A 24,930-nucleotide genomic window follows, 5' to 3' on the forward strand; every position below is an offset into this window, starting at 1 on the left:
GAACTCCTTCCGCTCTGCAGAAACTATGTCCTAGAAAACGACGCAGGTTTTTACATTTCATACTGGGAACACTTTAAAAATAAATGAAAAGAGCATCACAGTGGGACTATAAAGGGTTAGTTTAATAATATATTTTGGTTTAACTAGCTTTAAAGGGACAATTAAATAAATATATACTAATAACAATTTCACAGTACCTTGAGACTTAGACACAGTGCTACGAATATAGTTAATATTTGAAAAATTTTTTTTAAATAGCTTCTTCATAATTCTTTTTATATTCTGTGTTTTACTGTGAAGCACTTTGTGATTTTTATCTTAAAAGGTGCTATACAAATAACGTTTTATTTACTATTTGTTTATTTAATATTTTAAATACACCTTCTAACTTCCTGAAGGTAGTTCCCTGCTGTAAAGAGCTGAGCTGTGGTTCCATCTGGTTGTAAAATGTATCTCCTGAACGTCATTACAGAACAAAATTGATAGATGCTCTTGGAGAAACAAGTTAACTTTGGACTTTTATCCATTTATCCTTTTTTAAATCAGCCTAAATGGGGAAAAAGAAGGGTTGGCAAACTTTTCAAAGCCTTCTTTTACAACATAAAGGAATGCAATATGTGTGATAAATGGCCCGACCAGATGTCAGAAGCCTCACAGGGAGATAAATGGTGATGATCATCAGCTGTTATTGTCTTCAGCTCCGAATGCGGTTCGTCTGTGTTTACCATCGCATGGGAACAGTGGGGAAATGTCAGGCCGATCCTTCAAAGGTCATCACACTCAGCACTTTACTGTCGAGATGTTGTCACCGGTGTTCCTGCTCATACGTGAAGATGATGCCTGCAGATAATACACCCCTTCTGTTTCCTTGTGTGTACTACCTTTATCACCATAAGCATCCAAGACTTTAGAAGGAAAAAGACTGTCTGTCGGTCAAAAAGGAAAGTTTGAGTTCTTAATCACCTCCAGGTTTCCATAAGTTCCTTAGAACGTGTCTTTGGGTTCCGTCTCTGCAGAACATTTGGCAGAAAAACAGGCGATGACGTGTCAGAGCCCTCCCACACACTTTTTCTTTTTCAAATCCCTCTTTACTGCCACCCGCTCCCCTCAACCTGTGAGCCTTTAGTTCCATTTTATAAAAAGTTTTTAAAAAAGGCTGCTGCCATCGGCTTTTAAGGCCAAGTGTGAAGGAACAGGGAGCACAACAGAGATGTGAGGTCTGCAGGTGTGGGAGTGGATTAATTCTGGTTGATTCTGTCCCTTTCTCTTCTTTTTTGTTGTTTCCCTCTTTTTCATCAGATGTCAAACTTGGGAATTTTTTCTTTTTTTATGAAGACACATAATTAATGTAATTATGTTTTTTATTGAAGGAGTCTTGTTTTCATTTAAAGGTTGCTCAGCAGCTTCACCTTAATAGTATGATCTGGGTGAATGCTGGATTCTGATTGGCTGCAAGGTGTCCAGTAGGGGATAATACCTGATGAGGTGCGCATTATGAGAAATTAGTGGACTTCACGAAACAAAACAAAAAACACACATAAAAAAAAGAGAAAATAAAGAAAACGTTTACACTTGAGAAAAAAAGAGAAAAAAAAACATTACAATAAACACAAACAGAAAAAAAAATATGAACACATATATTATGAACAATTGTACAACTACACATATTCGAAAAGAAGGCACATTCACATACATCTAAATACATTTTTACTAAAATTACTGTAACTTTTATTTGAAGACCAGAATTCAAATAAAGAAATTGTCGCCAGAAAAAAAAACATTTTAATCTGGGATTATATGAAATATTACAAATTATTCATAATTTAATGTTCCCTAAACATCCCAATTTAAATAATGTGAACAGGAAAATAACACAAACCTTATCTAAATAAGTGGTTTTGATCAAATAAACCTGTTTTAGTCATTTTACCCTGAAAGCTCTGAAGGTCAAGTAAAGGAGGATCTGACTGCAGATGAGGTGGCACCAGAACATCTTTAACCGGAAGCAGAAATTCTACAAGAGTTCTGGATTCTAGCACCTTTTAGGAGAACTTTTTAATGTGAGTAATTGAGCTAAAAACTGTGCAAAAACAGTCATCGTATTATTCTTTTTAAAATTGATATTAACAAAAGTGTTGAGATCTGTGTTAACCTTTTTACACCGGCGCTTTAGCTCCAGTGTTTACATTCCTTCGTAACTTTTCAACCCTTCCCGCGACCAAAGTGAATGGAGTTCGCCTTTGCGCCGCTATGGCTATGCAACCGGTGAAAGAACGCTCTAAAGTGTTGCACACTGGTCCAGAGCCGGTTTTCTCTGCGGATTCATATGATGATCGAGTAAGGAGCTACGGCCAGAGCATGGCAGGTTTTCATCTCCAGTGTTAAAGCTAAAAACTGGAGAGAAAAAATGTAACTGTTAGGGTCACCAGTTAAATTAGTCATTTTGGACCAAAAATATGACTGAAAAAGGGGGGGGGCATGTCAATATCCAGTCCCGGACATCCGGTTCAGGCTAATGATATTTGGGCGCCATGTAACATAATGTAGACAATCAAAGTTAAGAAATCCTAAACACAGCTCTAAGAAAGTGTTGGAGGCCACATGACTTTGGACATGCCTCCCTTACATGCAGTAGATGACAGGTTGTAGCATTTCCCTTTCCTTTTCTTCTTAGCGCCTTTGCATCTACCCTTTCCAGAGAAGCCCCGCCAGGAGGAAATGCTTTCCTTAGCGGTGGTTTCCTCTGCAGCCCGGTGGCCGCCCGCTGAAGCGTGGCCTCCTGCGTGTGAGCAAATTCATTTTCTCGTCTTAAAACAGCTCTATGAAGTGTCTATGGGAAAGACGGAGGAGGAGATGGTTAGAGGAGGAGGGTGGATGGAGAGACGAGGGGCAGGCAGGTGTGAAAAAAAAAAAAAAGACTGGGAGAGACTCGGTGCCTTGCATCGGACTCGTGGGAAATCTAAGCAGGCAATATCCAAACCGAGGCGATCTACCGCTGCCACCCTCGCCCCACACAATTACAATACTATCTGACAAAGATATTGAGCGGATATCCCTTGCTATTTCTCTGGCTGCTTGTTCCCAGCTAAAACCTGGTTTTATATAAAAGTAAAAAAAAAAAGTATTAACGGTGACTTATTGGAAAAAGAGGCCATGCAGCCGGGGACAGCAGGCAAACACGGTTTAAATGTGTTGACTTTCTGAAGCCCCAGGGAGAGCATGAAGCCAGCGCTAGGTGCTTATCATCCTACCTGACCTTTGGCTCATCGGTGACCTTCAACCGGCAGATGGAGCGGCCTGCGCAGGCGGATCAGGACACTTTCCCTGATCTTCACTGCATGTTGGGGAGCTTCAGACTTCGCGATGAGGCACTTGTGGGGTAGTTTTGTTCTTCCAGGACGTTGTTTGACACACGGCTACTCTTGTGCCCCTTAAGTGTTTCACCGTTCAGGAGGCGGTAGTGAAAAGATAAATTGGTTTAATGAGGCTCCAGGTGAGAAAATATGGAGTCGGCATTCTCTGACAGAAAGTAAACATGAAACCCTCCATTACTGAGGGTGAATGAGCCTAGGTCTTTGTCTTTTAACGTTTTTTTGTCCTTTTCATTGTTGTCATCCATTTTGACTTCAACATAAACCTATATTTGTGTGTTTTTTCTTTCATTTCTTTAGACTTTAAGCTCCTGAACAGACTCCTCTGGATAAACTCGTTTAATTAATTGTACTCTATAGAGTCCAAAAAAACTCCAGTTTATGAAGAATTATTCCCTTTCAGATTTGTTAAGGAAATGCTGCAGATTTAGGCTAAACTACTCCAATTCTGCCTGTTTTTGCATAATAATTGTAGACACCTCACATATGCAGCAGCTCAAGGGGTTTAGCTAACGGCTCTTTACATGAGTGGAAATGCTGGCATCTCAGCAGCTCTAATATGAGCCCGGTTCTTGTTTGGAGACGTGGCTGACGAACTTCAGTTGTAAATATTTTATTTGTCTCACAAGGAAAAGTTCTTTTGCCTCCATCCTGAGGTGAGTCTGGGGTCACATTAGGAGGGGAGTGTGGAAGCGGCACCGGCTGTCTTGTTTGAGGATGCTTGAGCTTTGATCCTCCTCTGAAGGAGGCGCAGCGATGCTCAGCGAGCTTTCTCCCGCTTTCAGTTGTTCGTAACACCGTTCCGCTCTTCTCACCCTAAAATTCAAGGACAGACTTGTGGATTGAATTCCTGTTTGTGGTTTTATTGACTGATTTCTGTTTTCAAATCTCCTCCATGGACAGAAAAATCCATTTATTTGTTTTGAAGTGATGGGAACAAAAGGTTTGAATGTCTGTAGAAGCAGCTGAAACATCCAGAATGTGAGTTCAGACCACATTATGCTGAATAATTTAGGAATATGAGCTGACAAAGAGTGATGTGGTATTTAGCAAAGACAGTCAGGAAATGAGGTAAAGTAGGACAGTAGAGCATAGAGAAGCACAGAGAAGCTGCTGTGTGCAGCTGTGCTTTCTGATGCTTAGATTGAGGGAAGCCTTTTTTGCGAAATGTAAATTACCATCTTCGTCTTTGGTTGCAGCAAGTTTGAGCCGCTCCCAAATTTTTTCTTCAGGGGAAACAGCTGATGCACCTGAGTGGGGCAGACAGGAAGTGAGCCGCAGCAGGTGCAGCCCTGCAGTCTGAGTGCAGCTTAAATGCAAACCACAAACATCTTCCGCCATCTTTTATTTTTGTTATTTTTACCTGCTTCATCCTGGAATTGGGGTCCTACAAGGATTTGGGATGAAAATTTGCCACAGCACACATAAACAAATACCATAATTCCAGACTATAGAGCACACCTGATTATAAGCCGCATGCGCCTAAAATGAAACATGTGTTGTAGAATGAAGATGTGTATGTGCTGAAACCGCCGCGTGTGTAAGAAAGAGTAGGGATGTCCTGCAGCGCGAGAGCGCACAGTGGAAGTGTGTTGGAGGTGCGCGTTCATGTTTGAGTGTAGAACTGCAGTAAAAGAAGGTTTCCCCCAGAAGAACAGTGAATGATTCTTTATTAACCCGCTCTGGAGGCTCTGAGGGTCCGAACATGGAAGTGAACCACGAAGGAAGATCCGCCTTCGGCGGAGAGGATCTCCCCCGCATTTTACGACCACCGTCAGGAAGAAAAAAAGTAAACTCAGGAAAGGTTCAACACATTATATATTTACAAAGAAAGACGGTACACAGAAAGAGTTTTCAAAGTTTTAATAATATACCTGAGGTTTTCTTTCCAAACAGTGTCTGTGACGCGGCAGTAACACAGCAGCAATATGAGAGTAACAGGGCTGGCTAAAAAAACATACAGATAAAAGTCAGTGAAAGCAGCAGTAACGTATAGGCATGCGCATCCTGTGCACTGAAACCATGGAAGTCTTCCTCCTTAGTGTCGGATTTGATATTCTTGGCCACACTCTCTCAGTGTCTCCTTCGTTGTCACTGTCAGTGTCACTCAGAGGTAAATTCCCTCCTGAGCTTGCGCTGTCCTCTCCGTCATGCAGCGGACCTGCTTTTCCAAACCCGTTGGGGATGGTGGTTTTCACAATTTGAAAGCTGCGTCATATGCATTTCTTCTTGCATTTTCCATGATGAGGGTCTGTTGGTGCAATTAATTCACAAAGCAGGGATTTACATTAAACTTGCATCTTCCTCGACAAGGAAATCAAAGACGCACATGGATCTAGTCATCTATAAGTGGATGCCTCACAAGGGGGCGGGGCAGGGAGCTTGTGGCACGGCGTATTTTCTACATCTCTACATGATCTTTTTTAAACTGCATTTTTTCGTCTGCTCCTGATTTACAATGATAGAGAAATACTCAGAAATGCAATTTTGAGCTTAATTTTCTTTATTTATGTCCTACATCATCAGAAAAATGCTGCAAGAAAATGAAAAAAAATCACGAAAAACAAAATTTTTATTGGAGATGGTCTTTAATTAGAAAAAAAATAATCTTGATTTTACTTTAGTAGATGCAAACTGTGTAACTAGAATTGCGATCTAATTTCAGCATTGTGTCAAAGGTCCTAGGCGCTGCTTTCTCCAAGCAGGGTTGCACCTGCTTACACAGGTAACAAGTTTGCCGCACGTCTACCTTGATGTCAACGACTACGTACAGAAATCACCTGGAAGGAAGCTTCTCCAAAGATCTTCCTCTCTGCAGGAACATTATTCTTCTCTATAGCAGTCTTCTGCTTTCACTGCAAAGCCTCAGGTCAAATATTTCCCCTCATTAAATGCATAATGTAAAAGCGCAGCCTGATCAGTAAATGGAATGTGCAAATGTTGAAATAATATAGGATTCAAGGCAAGGATGTTCTCTAAATTCATAATCAATCATTTACAAACAAAAAAGCTGCAGGAATAAAGTTCTTTTTACGATGACATCTTAGTTTTATTCTGACAATAAAATGCTTTTGTTAAAATGTTTTGAATCTATTCTATTATGCATGAAATAAATGTTATTGCGTTGCAGCAAATGCATGGACGGACTCCAAGCCTCTGCAGCTGTGAACTCAAGACAAAACCTACAAAAGTTAATGATGATTGATTAGGTATCTTCTTAGGTAAATTTACTTGTTCTGGAGGTCAATAAGCTGCACAAAGGACTTAAGAAGTCTATTCACCATTTATGTTCATGTGAGGTTGTTTGGTTTTATCATTTTAACAGAGCTTTAAAATAAAAAATCGAACACAGTAAATCTATAAAGCTTAAAAAATATAGAAATTTAACGTTTATTAACCTAAATAATTAATAATTTATGTGAGGTTTCAAGAATCCGCCGTGTCCCTTGTGTTGTTTATGTTTAAACGATTCCCCATGAGTGAAATGAGTTTCTAGCTGAATTTCAAACAGTTTAGTTGTAACATTGAGCAGAAAACACTTCAGACTCATCACACTAGGAGGTGTTGTCTCAGATCTAGCTTTTTTTTTTTTTTAAGAATGACCCTTAATGTTAGTCACCAAAAAGTCTCCTTAACAAAAAAAAACAAAAACGTTTGTTGTTATTTTTTGTTTAAGTAAGACTGACGGTCAACATTTTAGGACTATTAGAACTCTATTAACTCAAAAATATGTATTTGATGTAACAGTAACATTCTGTACACAGGAGACCAACCAATCGCATCACAGAATAATTTTGTGGAATCTGCTTTAATAAGCGTCCATTTGAGCCCTTGTGGAGAATGGAAAAAATTCCCTGGAAACCCTCCATCCAAGCTGGATTTTAGACCCATAAAATGCCACAAACACAATCAAATCAGACAGATCATCTCTGATGTCTCTCACTGTTTGATTTCTGTTGTTCACCTTTCGGTTATCCCGGTTAACCCACACTGGATGAAGCTCAGTGCGCCTCCTGGGAATCGGGCTGCACATATTCTTAACTGTGAAAATGTTTGGGGGTACATTGACTGATGCTCTCCCCACCCACCTCAACTTTGGGGTGGGTCAAATTAAAGTTTAAAGCTCTGGAGTGGGTTAAGCTACCCGGCAACATGACACGCCCCTAAAATGCCTCATTTTGAGCCGTATTAAGTAGAGGTGTAACGATCAATCGATCAATCAATTTCTATTCCTACGATCCAGCTAGACCAATCTGTCTGAGGCAAGTTGTTAATCGAAGAACTAAAAAATTATTTCAAAATTATTTCAAAATTAGATAAATCGATAATCAAAATACCATATGGATTGAGGAACGGTAGGTTTATTTTACTCTAATGGATCTGTAATCACAGTGGACAGCACGCATATGATAGAGTCCATCATTAGAAATGAATAAACAGCATCATGCATGTACTTTTGCTGTGAGCTCCTCGGCTCTGTGAGTGAATCCATTCCTCCTCGCTGCAACTCTGAAGGTCCTCAGACAGTCGAGGCCATCTCCGATGATATGGGGCTTTACCCGGGTGACCACCCCAAAAACGGCCAGAGCTGTGAACCGGGCATGTTTAGAGTCCAGTTAGCCCCCATTACCCTCTGCAGCCTAGTACCAGAGGATTAACAGAATACAAATAGCCCCCCTGTGCGCCCGCCGTCCCTCCCACCAGGGATCCCACAGCTTCCGCCGCAGAAGATGCTGACAAGGAGAAACTGTGAAATATGGTTTGGGGCCAAGCAGGTGTTTACTGCATGCTAAGCAGTGTCCCGCTGTTCATTAGTCTGAGAATGCATTAGCAATCATAAAACTGTTCGTTTGCAGACGGGGATGAAGGAGACGAAGCATCCTGCTGTCGCTCAGTCCAATGTGACCTTGGCTTCCAGACGGTTTCTGGGTCTTGAACGAGGGCAAAGCCAGAGAAGGCAGATCAATAATTGATCAATCGGATCTTCCTCGTGTTGCATATGATTCACATGTGAGAAAAAAACGGCAGCAGGAAAAGGACATTTATAAAGAAAATGAAGCTCAAATTTGCATTTCTGAGTATTTCTCTATTTGAATCGTGAATCAGAAGCAGACGAAAAAATACAGGTCGATAAAGATTTCTGAGTTTTCTTAATTTGGCAAAAACGGACAAAATCATATTTAAAAGATCAATGGGAACACTTTAAAATTAGATCAAAAGAGAATCAAAGTGGGAATTTAAAGACTGTGAATTGGCTTGGACTTGCAAAAATGGACTTTTAAGCTGTTAGTCAGTTTAATTACAAAAACTTTACCACAATAGAAACCGGTCAGGATTCTGTCCCAAAATCCATACAGGTTCTGCCATCGGTTTCTATGGGTTTTTGCAAAGAGCACAAGACGAGCTCTGGGAGTTTTCTGCTGAATCAAAACTCCCGGAAAACACCCAAAATATCTGTAAAAAGCTTTCACATTTACACATAATGCTGCTAACTTAGTGAACCCTTGAAACACACAGGTTTGCTGCAGGTACTTCAGCTGCTCAAACCAATTCATTATTATTAATAAATAAATCAAAGCAACATATTTACCCAAATGATTAATATATATGATTTTACTAAAACATCTGTGCAGCTGCACATAGTTAAAACATGTTCAGTCTGCAGCTGCTCTAACATAAAATATTATTTTCATCTGTCATAAACAGCTCTTTAATTAGGAAATTGTGTTCTTGTTTGGCTGATGTTTCATCTTCTATAGCATCAGAAAATGTTTATTCATAGAACATTTATGTGGAGCAACGGAAACTCTATCACTGGGGTGTCAAACTCATTTTGGTTCAGGGGGCCGCATTCAAGGCGTCTGATCCCAAGTGGGCCGGACTATTAACATAAAAGCAAAAAAATCCTTTTTTTACTCATTTGGAAAAATGCCTCAACCAACATGGTAGCCTAATCAATTATTATTATTACTACACATTTATTCACAGAGGCCAATGGATCTCAAACAAAATGCATTTCACTTAAAAAAAAATGATTGGTCTATTCATTTTATACAGACTATTTTACATCTTACACCGAAGTAATCCCAATAATAAACTCAAGAGGGGCAATGGAAAAAAATGAAAAACCTGCCTAAAATGTAAATGTGCAAATCAATGAAAAATTAAACCAAGTTCAGCTTGCAAACATTTATGAACTTAACAAGAATTTTTGAGTTAAGCTCCTTTCTCTCCTGAAACTTCAATATCAGGATTCAGATCCTGTGCAGAAACACATTTACTGTCATTCAAGTGTGCAAAACACAATGAAATGTCAAAGAATCTTTTCCTGGTTTTTGCCTGAATTTTGTGGCAACACCTGCCTCCTTCCTGACCTTTAATGGGCGCCATCAGTGACCAGACTGACGTCACGTGACCAGTTCACTCCAACATTGTCCAGCACAGTAACTAGAGAGCTGACTACAACAACAGTGACAACAACAGTGTCATCAGCTGTTGTTGTGTCCATCAACTCAACAAACGGCGCTGTGACTGTCTCTTTAACACTTCAAATAAATATGCACGGCTGTGCAACATCTGTGATGTTGGTGCTTAATCAATAGCGACCGAAAATGCAATAAATGACTGGATTCCTTCATTTAGCTCCCAAGTCTCCTCAGAGATGTTGTATCTGTAATCGTAATCCTTAACAAGACTTCTACAGCATCTTTCCATAAGTTCACCATCTGAAAATGGTTTGGATGTTTGCTCAAAATCGTCTGCAATAAGGCAGCTGTCACTGCTCCATCACTGACGTCACAGCTGCAGACGGTTGTTTTTTCAGTCCAGCTAACAGTTGGTAGAATTTCTCTTTTCTTAACTCCAAATAGTGAAACTTTTCTTAATGGTGAGTCTCATAGTGGGGCTGAATGTTGTGTTCTATGAGCACCTGTTGATGACTTACCAAGCACACTGGTTTTGCATTAAGCTCTTTGAACAAATAAAACTATCCATTTTTCCTGGAAAGCTCAGCCCTCCACTTCAACTGTTTTTTTGTTTTGTTTTTACAACATTTTGGTCATTAGGGTGTCACTACTGATCATTCTTATAGCAATGCAACAGTGGTGGAGCTCGCGTGGAACCAAACTACATCTTATTCAGATCCAGAGCTGTTAGGTTTCGCTTTTGGCACATGCAAAGATTTGCTGTTTCTCCTGTTTTGCTTTTCCTTTGCTCTCCCTAGTGTTGGAATTGCACATTTCAGTTATTTCTTTAAAAAATCATAACTCGCCACAGAAATGGACTAAAAACATGCTTTTTTTCTAAACAACCTTATTATTTTTACTCTTCATGACCGGGACGGATTGACCCATCTGGCGGGCTCTATCACATTGTTTATTTTTTAAAAGATTAGCCTTTTTTAAATTGAATTAGTCCATTTTGTGTCTATTTTTATTATATTAACTACAAGTCCACATATTTTTCTATATTGCCTTATTTTTATATGTTGTTATATATTTATGGAAAGAGCAGATTAATGCTGTATCCCAATTTCATCATATACAGTCATGCAAATGATTCTGACAGCCATTTATTTCAATGCAAATCCAGATTTTTCTTTTAAATTCTTTTTACTTTTTTTAAAAATGTATTCAGGAAACTTTTGCATAACCTCAAAATATGTTTTTCTACTTTGTAATGTGCAAAGAGTACATTAACTATAATGGATTGGATTTTGTAGTACAACGTTACATAAAGGAAGCAGCATTTGGACCTAAAAAAAATCATTTCAAATGTTTAATCCTGCACCAGAGCAAATTCAAATCCCCTTCAGAGATCTGGTTAAACAAAGTCTCTTGTTCTTCACATGGGGTGTTGTGAGCGTGCACGCCGCAGGCATCAGCAGATTTCACTGATCCAAGGTAGTTCAGACTGAATGAATCAAACGGCGTTGTTGCAGAGGGAATAAATCACTCTGACAAATGCTGAAACGAGAAAAATAAAATGTTTATTCCATAGAATCTTTCAAGTCGGAGAGAAAAGAAACTTACCTTCTCCTTAAAAACATTGGCTCTTGTAATTATTATAATTTCCTTTTTTGTTTAGTTGTTGTCAGATTTCCTTAAGTTGTTGCTGCTTTGCTATTATTTGTTGTTTTTGTTTTTTTTTCCTTAGGAAAAGCACCAAAATCTTTTATTTTTTGTCTGCACCCATCCCCCAATAAATAGCCACTCATGGGTGCAGTGGGGGGAGTTGGTCCCATTGACTGTATCTTAGAACTGGACTGAGCGAGTGTGAATTCACCCACTGAAAATGGTTTACATCCGGCTCCAACCAAATGAAGTCAATTCAATTGCCATTTTTCCACAATATAGACGTCACCATGTTGGAGCTATACGTTGGCAACGCTGTGATTGGGCCGTGTCGGTCTGAGGCAATGTTTCTATGGCAACAAGTCTACCCAATCAGGAGTGGGCTTGTTTGAAAGAACACACCCCTAACACTTGAAAGCGGGCTACACCAAACCTGTTAAATTTTTTAAAGCTTGGACGTGGGGGCCAGCAGGCTCCACCTACTTTTAAAAGGACGTCTGATTGGTCAATTTGCAACTTGAATAACTTGAACTACAGAAAAAATATAATGAAATAAAAGGGAATATTCAAGATAATAATTAAAAACAGAACCAAAATGGTTTTCTGGCCAATAGAATGACTGAGTAACAGCTGTTTATTTCTCTATTGAAGTCTATGAGATTTTGGTTTCTTTGATCCATTTCCAGTTTGGACCACCTGAGGGGAGGGGTCACTCAGTCCAGTTTCCAGATACAGATTTTTATATCTGTTCCGATATATAAAAAAGACTTAGCATCATATAATTCCAGCCGGCACAAATAACTATTATTTTTTCTCCTTCGTGATCAAATTTCAAATGGTTGCCTCTTCCCTGAATTAAAATGGACGTCATCCTTACATCACTACCAAATCTGAGTCCCTGATAGGTCAAGGTTTGACCTGGTTTAACTTGTGCATTCAGTGCCTGCACATTTTGTACAAAGAGCCTAAAAAATATAATAAAACTTACATCACTACGGTTTAACGCTAGAAGTTTGAACGCGGAAATCAGAAAAGTGGGTTTATTAGCATTTACATGATCTTTTTATTGTATTTTATTGTTATTGAACACACTTTGTTGCGGGCGGTGTGAACATAGGATACACCGCTGTCTCAAGCTAACTTAATACTGCAAAAGTAATAAATAGTAACAGATTTGATCTTTTTGACTTCTAATCTGACTGCCGGGTCAAGCTAACCCGAACATAAACATGTAGAGGAGGAGGTATAACAAATACATTTATTGAACCAGTTTATTTTTTTGTGTTTATTACACTAAATACGCCAAGCAGGAGAAGTTTCAAAAATAGATTTTTGAATTTTAAAACGGGTCAATTTGACCCAGAAAATAAACATGTAAACAAATATATTAATGGAACCTTTTTTTATTTTCTATGTTTATTACATAAATAAGCCAAGCATGGTAAGTTTCTAAAGTGGATTTTTGAATTTTAAAACGGGTCCATTTGACCCAGAACATGAACATGTAGAGGATGGAGTATTACAAATGTATTAACTGAACCATTATTATTGTATTTGTTGATTACACTAAATAGGCTAAGAAGGGGAAGTTTCAAATATGGAATTTTGACTTTAGAAATTGGTCAATTTGACCCAGAACATCACACGGATGTTAATAGGTCACTTGTTTTTGCAGGGACATGAAGTGTCAGGGGCCCTAAACTATAATTTGAATTCAACTTGTGATTAATTCAGTGAAAACTAAAGCAGATTTCAAATTTTTGTCCTTTTAAAACAAGTGTTTTCCTCGACTCATTTGGCCCCACTTTAACCTGGTTTCTTTTCTTTCCCAGCATCTTTTTTCTCTGTTCTGTCTTCTTTCTTCTAATAGAACTTCAACATAACACAAACTAATAAGAAATTTCTGGCTTGATGGAGAGCCAGAGCCTCTTGAACACACACTCTTCTTTGAGTTTGCCTGTGTGCGTTTCTCTGTGCTACTGTGTGTGGGTTTGCTTTATAGATAGGAATCTTTATTAGAAACCTGCGTGTGAGTACATCTCTTTCTCCGAGTTTGTCACCCTACGACTGTGCAGGCCAGCGCCTGTCCATCTAATTTCTATGGGAGGCAGAGATGCGGGCGATAACGGCGTTGTGTGAGTCGCCGTGGCACTCGTGCGCCTGTCTCGGCGCAGCTTCAATTAAAGCCAGCTGGCTCCTGACAGAGAACCTGTGGCCGTCCACCGTGATGAAGATGCAAATTCAATTCAGTGAATTGATTAAATGGGTCAGCTGTACAATGTGGCCTGGCACAACCTGACGGGAGATAGTTTGTATATAAAAAACACATAGGATCAGCCATACATTGTAGTACAAATACTACTGGGACATCGGTTTGCATTAAAAGATGTTCTGAATGATTTGTTAAGTTCCTGGAATTTCTGCAGAAAATTGCATTTTCTGAATAAAAAATACCAAAAGAGTCCTGCTGTGCATGAGTTCCCCAGGAGCTATAAATGACTAAACTCTGTTTATTGACACCCACCTCACTCTGAGTCATTGTGTCCATATACTTTTAGGGTTATTTATCATAGTGGCATCTCATTTTTTAGCTGCTGATTCCTCAGAGAGTGTGGACTGTCATGCTCGTGAGATTGGCTGATGACCAGCTGGGAGTTTATGTGGCGCCGCCATTGCAGCAGAGCTGAATCCACCTCTTCACAAACTACCCTGAGGTTATACTGCATGAAAAGATTGAAATGAGTCTATACTGAATCGATTATAAACAGTGTTTTAATAAAAAATAAAGTCAATCTCACCTTATGTTGGATTTCAATAAGTTGGGAACATTTCCATGTTTACTACAGTTTTAAAGTAAAGAGCAGTATAGTAATAGTAGTAATATATTGCTGTAGATTACAGTAGTAATAGTATTTGCCTAATTTAAATGTTAATTAAAAAATATGTAATAAAAAGAATCTTCTTTCTTTCTCTTTCGGCTTTTCCCATCAGGGGTCGCCACAGCGAATCATCCTTTTCCACCTCACTCTATCATGGACATCTTCTACCCTAACATTAGCCAATTTCATGTCCTCTGTTAAGACATCCATATATCTCCTCTTTGGCCGTCCTCTTGCCCTCCTGCCAGGCAGCTCCATCTCCAACATCCTTCTACCAATATATCCACTATCCCTCCTCTGAACATGTCCAAACCATCTCAGTCTGGCTTCTCTGACTTTGTCGCTAACACAGGCAACATGAGCCGTCCCTCTGATGTACTCGTTCCTTATCCTGTCTAACCTGGTCACTCCTAAGGAGAACCTCAACATCTTCATCTCCGCTACCTCCATCTCAGCCTCTTGTCTCTGTCTCACTGCTACCGTCTCTAACCCATAGAGCAGAGCTGGTCTCACCACTGTCTTGTACACCTTTCCTTTGAGTCTTGCTGGCACTCTTCTGTCACACAACACTCCTGACACTTTCCTCCACCCGCTCCAACCTGCCTGCACTCGCCTCTTCACCTCTTTTCCACACTCCCCATCACACTGAACTGTTGACCCCAAGTACTTAAACTCCTGCACCTTCTTCACCTCAGCCCCCTGTAACCTAACGCTTCTACCTTGATCCTTCTCGTTCAGACACATGTATTCTGTCTTACTACGACTGACCTTCATGCCTCTTCTTTCCAGGGCAAACCTCCACCTCTCTAGCTGTTCCTCCACCTGCTCTCTACTCTCACTGCAAATTACAATGTCATCCGCAAACATCATTGTCCAGGGAGATTCCTGTCTTACCTCGTCTGTCAGCCTGTCCATCAGCATAGCAAACAAAAAAGGACTCAAAGCTGATCCTTGGAGTAGTCCCACCTCCACCTTGAACTCCTCTGTCTGACCTACAGCACATCTCACCACCGTCATACTTCTCTCATACATGTCCTGAACTACTCTGACATACTTCTCTGCCACTCCAGACGACCTCATACAGTACCACAGCTCCTCCCTCTGCACCCTGTCATACGCCTTCTCTAAATCTACGAACACACAATGCAGCTCCTTCTGACCTTCTCTGTACTTTTCCATCAACATTCTCAAAGCAAAAATGGCATCAGTGGTGCTCTTACGGGGCATGAAACCATACTGCTGCTCACAAATCTCCACCTTCTTCCTAAGCCTGGCTTCCACTACTCTTTCCCACAGCTTCATTGTGTGGCTCATCAACTTATAATAAAAAGAATGATATCTTTAATTGTATAAACTGGGAGCAAAGAAATATTTCATAAGTATTTATTTTGTTTCATTATAACTCATATTGATAATGAAAAACCTGAAACCACGAAACCGGTTTCTGCCTGAAAAGCGTGATGGTCCTGTGACTTCAAGACGACTAGATTTTACTAGTTTTGGGGGAGTCCAATCCACGAGAAAGAGAGAGAGAGACCAATCCTATGATTGTAAATGTAACCAGACCTTCTTAGAGTTCGTTTCTCACTTTGAAGATGGTAGAAGAATACCAATGTGGTGGTCGTGATCAATGGTGCAGGTTATTCTAACATGGCCCCCTCCTCCACTATGTTCGCGGTACACCTCTTTATCTCAAAGTTAAGATCCTGTTAGTGGATGACTTCACTCATTTCCAGCATCTCTATGCTTAAGATTTGCCTTTAATGGAATGAGTTTGATTAAAACTTGAAAGTTTTTATTTCTTAAAGATCAGCAACCAATAAAGTCCCAAGTCACATGTACCTGTATGGGGGGGTTGACCCATACAGATGCTGCAGATTTTTGGGTTGTCCAGGTCCATAGAGGGGCATAGAGAGGAGCGGCTTCCTCTTAAGGGGAGCACAGGTGTGTCTTGCAGTTCCCTTAAAGTACATGTGTCAAACTCAAGGCCCGCGGGCCAAATGTGGCCCGCCATGTCATTTTATGTGGCCTGCGAGAGCATACAAGTTTTTAATTTCTTAAAATAAAAAATAACTACATTTGAACGTTGCCGTGGTGATTGACAACCAGTGGACTTGTTGCTTTGTGCTGCTTCATGGTCTTATCCCCCTTCCCCTCCTATTATCACCCCCTACCCCCCCTCTCTCTATCGTCCCTCTCTCTTCTTCCCCTCTTTCCTTTTCCGTCCGGTCCAACACCAAAGATTTTCAGACATGATTGAAATTAATAAAGTTTGGCCTCAATTACAAAAGGGGTTTATCCAGACATACCTTTGGTTTGTCTGAAGATTAATAACCCCTCTTGTTAAAGTAAAATCTGTCCAACACAAGAGGCCCTCAGCTCTCATCTGTCTGCCCAGCTGTTGGACAGGACAAGTTAAAAAAAAAGAAAAAAAAAAAAAAAAAAAAAAAAAAAAAAAAAAAAAAAAAAAAAAAAAAAAAATAAAAAATAAAAATTGGCGTGTATTTTTTCATATCTAGGGGGAATTGGACTTGAAATATCGGATTGAGCAACTATACATTAGGACTTAAACACTGTCCATATAACCTAACCTGACAGAATCTAATTTAAAAGGATTTATGCTAGAATACTAGCAAACATGTTTTCTATGCAACTGTAATTGTCACTTGTAATAAATTAATAATTAGTTGTTAAACATTAAGGAGTAGATACCTTTATTTTTCATTACATTTAGTCACATGTATAAGTTATATGTGGCCCTTTAAGGACTACCACTATGCTGACGTGGCCCTTGGTAAAAATGAGTTTGACACCCCTGCCTTAAGGGCTGATATGGTCACCCCAAAGTGTATTGTGACGTATGCAAGGCTAATGGAAGTTGCACGCACTTGTGACGCAAGGGTGATGCTGTCATATAGTGTCTTCACGCCACACTCTGGTCATTAGTAGGGTGTGAGTACCAGACTCTTACTGACTGCTCACACAGGTTGTGCGCGATACGTGAGTGCCCATAGGGCGCCTGGAGAACGGCTGAACGCACTTATCACATGAACAGCACTAACAGGATCCTTGCACAGAACTTGGAGGGAGGTTGAAAAAACAAAACCCGTACACCTCGATTGCGTCTCACCTACTTCACCCTTACATGTTGAATAAGTGTTCGCTACGACTTGTCGCCATAGAAAAACAATTGCATGAATATTTTTGCTCTACAGGTTCACTGCATGTATTTTGCCCGCTGTCCGGTTTCCACATCCTCAGACAAAGATCCGAGCAATGGGCCACGGAATAATGAAAGAAAGGGAAGGCAAAGGGTGACCCATCACAAGACGAACCCAATGAAGTGACGAGTGTGTATGAATATCTCTGTCCCTCAGCTTTATTCTTATTCTCCAAAAGTTACCTTTGTACTTCTGGGCAATCAAAAGTGTCCAGATGCATATTTCTCCTTCACAATCAAATGTTATCTCCCGGAAAGTTAGAGTGGGAGTCCAACAGGGCAACACATGGAAAATCCAAACTTGAACTCCAGCTGGACCTTTAGCACCACTGCCAAAAAAGACCAACTTTTGAGGGCCAAGAATCTTTCTAAAACCCATTGGTTGAATTTTTAACACATGCTAACATCAGTCCTGTATTTCAAATATAAAAATAATGTCTTCACTATCCTCTGGGGTTGCATTAAAGCCTCTTGAAGCACATTCATGTCTTTTGCTGTGCCATCTGTCATGACTTTGATGTGATCTACACCTGAATGTAATGTCCTCTTATTTCTGCTGAAGAAATCTTCTCCCCGGTTCTGTCTTTGGCACAGCTGTCTAGTAAAACAAGCCAAATCCTGCAACTTCTTCCTGCAAAGATGCTGGGATTTTTCTTCTCTAATTTGCTTTTTTTTATCCCTCAGTAATGTGCCTGAAGTCAGCTCTAAGAAAGCCCCCCAATCAGTATCACATGAAAAAGCAGAGTAAACTCAAAATCTTTGCTCTTTAATCTTGACGTGTGAAGAAAGCCGGTAATTTCCTCTGATCTGCTCTGCTTCGAGTGTTTTGATGAAGTAAACACCTCGCGTTATTGTGGTTGCTTTTAATTGCCTGAAGAGGCTGCCTGTTTAATTGCAGATTGAGGCAAAGTGCATGCGTTAAAGACGGAGCTTGTCTGCACAAATAATGCACAAATTAGCGTAAATACTCGCGCTCGACTTCCATTTTGCTGCTGATTTTGGGCGAGTGCGCCTTCAATAATGTGAGCAGCCGCCTCGACTATAACTGTCAGATAAATCTTTGGAGGAAAAAAGTTTGTCGGTAAAGAAAAGTATTTTGTGGAGGAAGACTTAAATTCCCACTTTGATCATCTTTTGTGAGAGCTTTTCTGTTTACACTCTCTCCTACTAGCTTACAGCTCCTCACAACCCCAACCAAACATGAGCGGTGCAACAAAAACAACCATTGATCCAGATTCAGCTCAGTACGTAGATCTAGTCGTCCTTAAGTGGATGCATCAGAATGGGTCGGAGCAGGAAGCTTGTGACCTGCCCAGCGTATTTTCTACAAAGCAAAATGCTGCATTTTCTGGAGTATATGTTGCAGGAGCCAAACAATGCGTACTAAAATAGATAAAAACATTTCTAATATATCGCACTTTTGGGAAAAAAGAAACAAATCCACCAACCCTGGCGTAATGCTGAATTCACACCACATGCGATTCACACGTCAAGTTTGCATCCGCTGCCTCCGTTTTGATGTGCATTAAATTCGATTCTCAATGCTTTTGCTAGAATGTGTTAAAAAAAACTCCATTCGTGTGTGGGAGGAGCTACTGTCGAGATTTTAGCCTCATTGCTACATGGAAGCATTGATTGTATATCTCATTGACCATGAACAGAAGATATGGATGGCGTTGAAAGATCAGGTAGTTTGCGTCAGTAATCACGTCACCATGTCTGCCTTTTTGAAAACATTCAGACATTTTTTTACAGCTATATTTAGCTTCTTATTCTGGAGCTGCGTCTGAATGATGACGCTTTCAGCGGTATCCAGTTTGATGACTTGCTGTCCCACATTAGCCTGAGAAAGAAAACAACGATAATGTCTCGCCGCCATATAGAAACATATTATAAAGTTCAGAAGAAAGACGATCAGATACTCCTCCGTAATGGTTTTGGACAGCGCTTCTTCTTCTGTGTTGCTGTCGGTAGCAAATACTGATACACACACCTACAGTGCCCTCCAGTGGTCGTTGGTGGGAAAATAACAAATATAAGAGCCAATATTTATTTCTCAAAATTCCAATATAAGTCACTCTTAAAAATAATTTGCATCCCTGGCCAAACTATGCAAAAAAAAAAAAAATAACATGATTGAATGAGTGGCTATTTATTGGGGGATGGGGGCAGACTGGTGACCTGTCCAGGACGTCCCGTGCCTTCGCCCACGGGCAAAGGTGAGCGTTCAAAGTACTGCATACCTGTTCAATATATTTAGTAAAGGTTGCTGCTCCCTGTTTCTGTCGCTGCTTTGTTATTTTTAGGGGATTCTTGTAAGTTGACCCTGAAAGGGAATAATCGGGTTTAGAATCAGTAAATCAGTAAATTCAGAATTCCATAAATTCAATCTGCGGTTCCCAATGGTTACTTTTTAAAGTTAAAAGCAACTTAAAATATATTCAGGTTTTTCAAGAAGATAAAAGAATGAATGACTTTTGAAAAATATAATGACCTCTTTATCAAACTGCATTTTTCCGTCTGCTTCTGATTCACAATGATTTGAATAAAGAATTACTTAGAAATGTCGCTTCTGAGCTTAATTTTCTTTATGTTATCAGAAAAATGCCACAAGAACGTGTTACAAACGCCATTTTTCACTGGAGTGGGTCTTTAAAAGGGTGGTGGCAGCTGTGGATTTATGATGGAAACTTAGGGGCCACAACAAGTCTTTTCTGTCAAACTCCCTTCTCCATTTGAGCAGTTGTTGCTCTTCATCCGTCTGAGCTGTGATGCTGCTTTCAAAAACATGCAAAGTATTCGAAAACTTTTCTGAAGCTGCCTCTATGCATACAAATCCTTATTCTCTTCGATCTCGCTCGGGTGCATTGACCTAAAATCTGGGCGAGCTGTTTCATTGCAGTTACGGCTGCAGGAATGGTCGCTCGTTTGTTCCCGTTTCATTTTATTTATCATAGTTTGCTATGTTCTTTAGTGCGGAGCCGCAGAAAACTCCAACTCTTGGATCTTTATAGATTTCCATAATGGTTCTGCTCTTGTTATCCAAAGCCCCCCACTCCATTACTGCATGCATAAAAACAGAAGTCTTTAAGTAAAACACCAGAAGTCAAGCAGCCTAATGATTCCAAACAATCAAAGGAAGCAAGCGAAGGCAGAATGGGACATTCATTACCACGGTAACAGGCATTTGTGTAAGCTTTTAGCAAATTTATTATTCAAACATCGCTCTGCTGCACTAACAAATGTCAACCTACTCACTGGGGGGAAAATTAACAATGGATCTTCACATCTCCATTATCTGCCTGCCATCCATCTATATCTCCCCTGTCTCTCTTCCTGTTGTGTCAGCCATTGTCGAACTCCCATCTCTCTCGATTTAGCATTTCACCATCCATCACTCAAGAGCGGTCTTTACCAGAACGAGGAGATACAGAAGCGACTTCTTTTTACCGGCTGCCAGAAATGCCCCGGTGTCGCAGCAGAATCTGGTCGGAACATTTGGAGTTGACATGTTTGTCAAAGTGACTTGTATGCAATCTGCTCGACTGACAAAGATCGATCTGCACAAACGATAACGAGAGACAAAGGCCCCAACACTCATCGGACGTTCATTTTCTTGCCAATGGCAAACCAATGACTTCCTGGTTGAAGCTTGTTTAAAAAAAACTATAGGTAAGTCAGTTTCTGAAGTAACCTCAAGGGTTTGTTCCAAAAATAATCCTATAAATAGCCCACTTTAAACACTTTATCGTCTGTGGCTTATATTTAAAGACCTCAAAAATGTACTTTATATCTTTTGTCTTCAAAACCAGAAAGGGGAGGAGTATGTTGATTGACAGCTTAGTGGCCGTGTCACACAGCCACTACCTACATGCTGCGCATATTGCACGGATGAAAATTGGTCATACGTGAATCTGCATGGAAAAAGTGAAAAACGTTTATGTTAAGATTGAATTATGTTAGAACCACAGAAGAAGCATGAATAATCCACGCAAAAGCACGTAAACCAACATAGAACATGAAATGTGTGTGATTATTGCGCTGTTTATATGCAATTCATTCGTGATTCATTTAAAAGTGATATGTGCGCCGTACGCGCGATTAGACATGCGTGTACGGTCGTGGAAAGCCACAAATTTACGTATGCATCTCACAAACATCACGCACAATTACGTAATAATTGCGTATAAACTAGAGGTGGAGGAGTTTAAATATCTTGGGGTCTTGTTCACGACTGAGGGAAGATCAGAGGGTGAGATTGACAGGCGGATTGGAGCAGCGTCCACAGTAATGCGGTCTCTGCATCGGTCCGTTGCGGTGAAGAGAGATCTGAGCCAGAAAGCAAATCTCTCAATTAACCGGTCGATCTTCGTTCCCATACTTACCTATGGTCATGACTCAGAGCTCATGACTGAAAGAACGAGGTCCCGAATACAAGCAGCTGAAATGAGCTTCCTCCGCAGGGTGGCTGGGCGCTCCCTTAGAGATAGGGGGAGGAGCTTGGTTACCCGCGGAGAGCTCTGAGTAGAACCGCTTCTCCTCCACATTGAAAGGAGCCAGTTGAGGATCTAGTCCGGATGCCTCCTGGACGCCTCCCTGGAGAGGTGTTCCAAGCCTGTCCCACTGGGCGGAGGCCCCAGGGAAGACCCAGGACACGTTGGAGAGACTACGTCCTCTCGGCTGGCCTGGGAACGCCTCGGTGTCCCCCCAAAGGAGCTGGAGGAAGAGGCCGCTCCCGGATAAGTGGAAGAAGTTGGACGGATGGATGGATTTAAGTTTAAACCACGTAAAATCAACAAATGACCAACGCAAGAAACACTCATGAATCTTTCTTGCATGTCTTTGCTCCAGTCCAATGCTAAAAGGTCCGGATCTGTACGGGTCCTCCTGTCAACTTTGAAGTTAAATGAATGACTTTGGTGCATAATCCTGGGACATGAGTAGTATATCCTTGTTCTACACGTCCCGCACTGTCACCTCACAAAGATTTGTGTACTTTTTCTTTGTCGTTTTTTTTTATTTTTAGTACATAAACATAGCTTTCAGACTAGAGCTATGACGGTGTGGGATTTTTGATCACCGTGGTGATGAACCAGCAGGGGGCGCGGTGTCGCAGTTAACCGCACGCCCCCTCCCCCCCAAACACAAAATCCCCCGGTGGCAGCGTTGCAAATGAATATATAATACAATAACAACGCAGTTTTCTTTATTAACAAAAGACAGTGACAACTAGCTACTACCTATCTAGCTAATAAACTAACCATATAGGTGTTGTAGAATGACTGTATGTGTGTCAGCGTGCTGCGTGTGTAGGAGGAAGAAGTGTGTTGGCGGTGCGTGTTGATTCTTCTGCAGTGGACCGCTCTCAAGCTGCACGCAAGGCTTCACCTGTGCTCTCTGGAACAGACATCTTCTCAGAATATTATATATTATTGCCCAGTAATAAACCAGACTGAAGACACTTTGTCACCTTCCTGGTAGCCATGAGCCTGACACCCATGAAGAACGCGGGGCAGGAGGCTCCGCCTTTGTTTATACTGACACGTAACGTTGTGCTGCACAAAATAGTTCCCAAACAAAACATGTAGTGACATTCATGGCACTCTAACAGTGCGTGTTCATGTTTGGTGTTACGGAGTGAAGGAGAACAGTCATAAAAGGTTTCCCCCAGAGGCCCTTGAAGTCTGAACACAGGACTAGCAGAAAAAGTAAATGATCAGCAAGGATGAATGTGTTTAATGTGTTTATTATAGTTCCAATCACGTATCATATGCAGAACTTTAAAAAAAAAAGTTTAAAAAAACAACTTAAAAAAGAAAATCCCGCGGTTATTGTCGCACCCCTATTTCAGACTAAAAAATACTGTAAAAGTTGTCAACTGTGAAGTTACATTTTAAGTGACCTTGGTGCACGTGGAATATATATGCCCCAATATATATATATATAATGTATAGGTAGATCTTTTGGCGCTTGTCGTCTCGAAAGTAGCTCGCCGAAGCAGCCAGACCTGAATGTTCTCCATGTGAAACCTCTGAAAATACATCTGATTTGGCATCTGCATTCGCTCTGACTTGCACGCCAAACATTAGGGGTTGACTTTTCCTGCAACAATTTATGTGCATTTCCGCTTCAAACATTCAGATCTGATGTTTTGTTGACAGGAACAAAGTTGCATATTTATATAATTGCTTCCGAACATAATACCCAGTAGCAATCTAGTTTCTCGCAGCACAGAGAACATCTGTCAGCACCTGCTTCAATGCAGTTGCCATGGATATGTGTTACCTTTTGGTTCTGCTGCCATTTTTAAACTAAAGGTGAACTAAAAACGCATTTGAAGTGACTTTTCTACTCTGTTTGACTGGAAAGCCTGAACAATTCTTGTGCATTCATTACCCATGTATGATTCCTGCTTATGTTTTTTTTTATGTCATACTTTTCATTGTTCGTCTTTTCTGCGTCTTTCTATCTGTTGTGGCTTTACGTATAGCATCTGCAGGGAAACATTTCTGATGGCCGCCGTTCAGAATTTACTCTGCTTTGTGTGCAGCTTTTTGCAGCTTCCACCAGGTCATTATTCAGAATTAAAAAGAAATAGGCTGTTAGGTTTGGAATTCATCCACATGGCTGGTTTTGCATCATAAAATATACATAGTTTGGGTTACAAAAATATTCATGGTCTAAGCTCATCCATTTCCTTATTCATGAATCCTGCTATTTTCTGTGGAGGCTCACCAAACCTCCATTAAAAAAGCCCAGGAATCCCAGAATTCTTAGCCACGTGTTTTGACACTTGTTATTTAAATATTTGGGAGAGCATTGCTGTTTGGCATTTTGAGGTGCTTCCACACGTCGCTGCAGTTTGCAGACCAAGACAGGCTCTTTTGGCACCAAAATACTGATTCAAAGTTGAAGAAATGTTCACAAATCATTTTTTCTTTGACTTGAAACTTTATGAAAACAGCATTTTTCAGTAAACAGTCAGTAAACTATCATGATGACATGTCTCTTACTTCCTGTCCTTCTCAATGTAAACCGCTGGCCAGGGACCTGAGACACAAATTCCGTTTTATCCCTGTGATGAAATGACATTAAACAATCCTGAATCCTCAATTTAGATACAAAAAAGACATCTAAATGATTAGTCAATAGATTTTTTTTCCCAATCAAAATTCAATTTAATTATTCACTAATTTTGGAAATAAACATCTTTAAAATAAAAGAAAATGGGTATTTACTGTATTTCAGTCCATTTTCAGTAAGGCAAAATTGAGAAAACTTGTTTTGAGAAGCACAAACATCTGGGTTGTTATCAGAAAGGTAGAATCTAAGCTCTCTGTCCTTCAGATCAAATGATTTTTTAAATTATTATTTTTCTGAAAAAAGGC

The 24,930-nt window shown here is 40.3% G+C and overlaps 1 protein-coding gene and 1 long non-coding RNA gene across 2 annotated transcripts in view; one reads left to right on the forward strand and one right to left on the reverse strand.

Moving 5' to 3' along the window:
• The window catches only part of samd12 (sterile alpha motif domain containing 12), a 142,728-nt gene that overhangs the window by 93,875 nt on the left and 23,923 nt on the right, over positions 1 to 24,930 (forward strand). The gene's annotated exons all lie outside the window — the stretch shown is intronic.
• The window catches only part of LOC111948158, a 39,054-nt gene continuing 25,049 nt past the window's right edge, over positions 10,926 to 24,930 (reverse strand). The window contains exon 3 of the long non-coding RNA XR_002874081.1: positions 10,926 to 11,335. This is a non-coding gene — a long non-coding RNA (uncharacterized LOC111948158). The remainder of the gene's footprint in view (positions 11,336 to 24,930) is intronic.

Source organism: Oryzias latipes, chromosome 11, assembly GCF_002234675.1.
Source record: "Oryzias latipes chromosome 11, ASM223467v1".
Lineage (NCBI taxonomy): Eukaryota > Metazoa > Chordata > Actinopteri > Beloniformes > Adrianichthyidae > Oryzias > Oryzias latipes.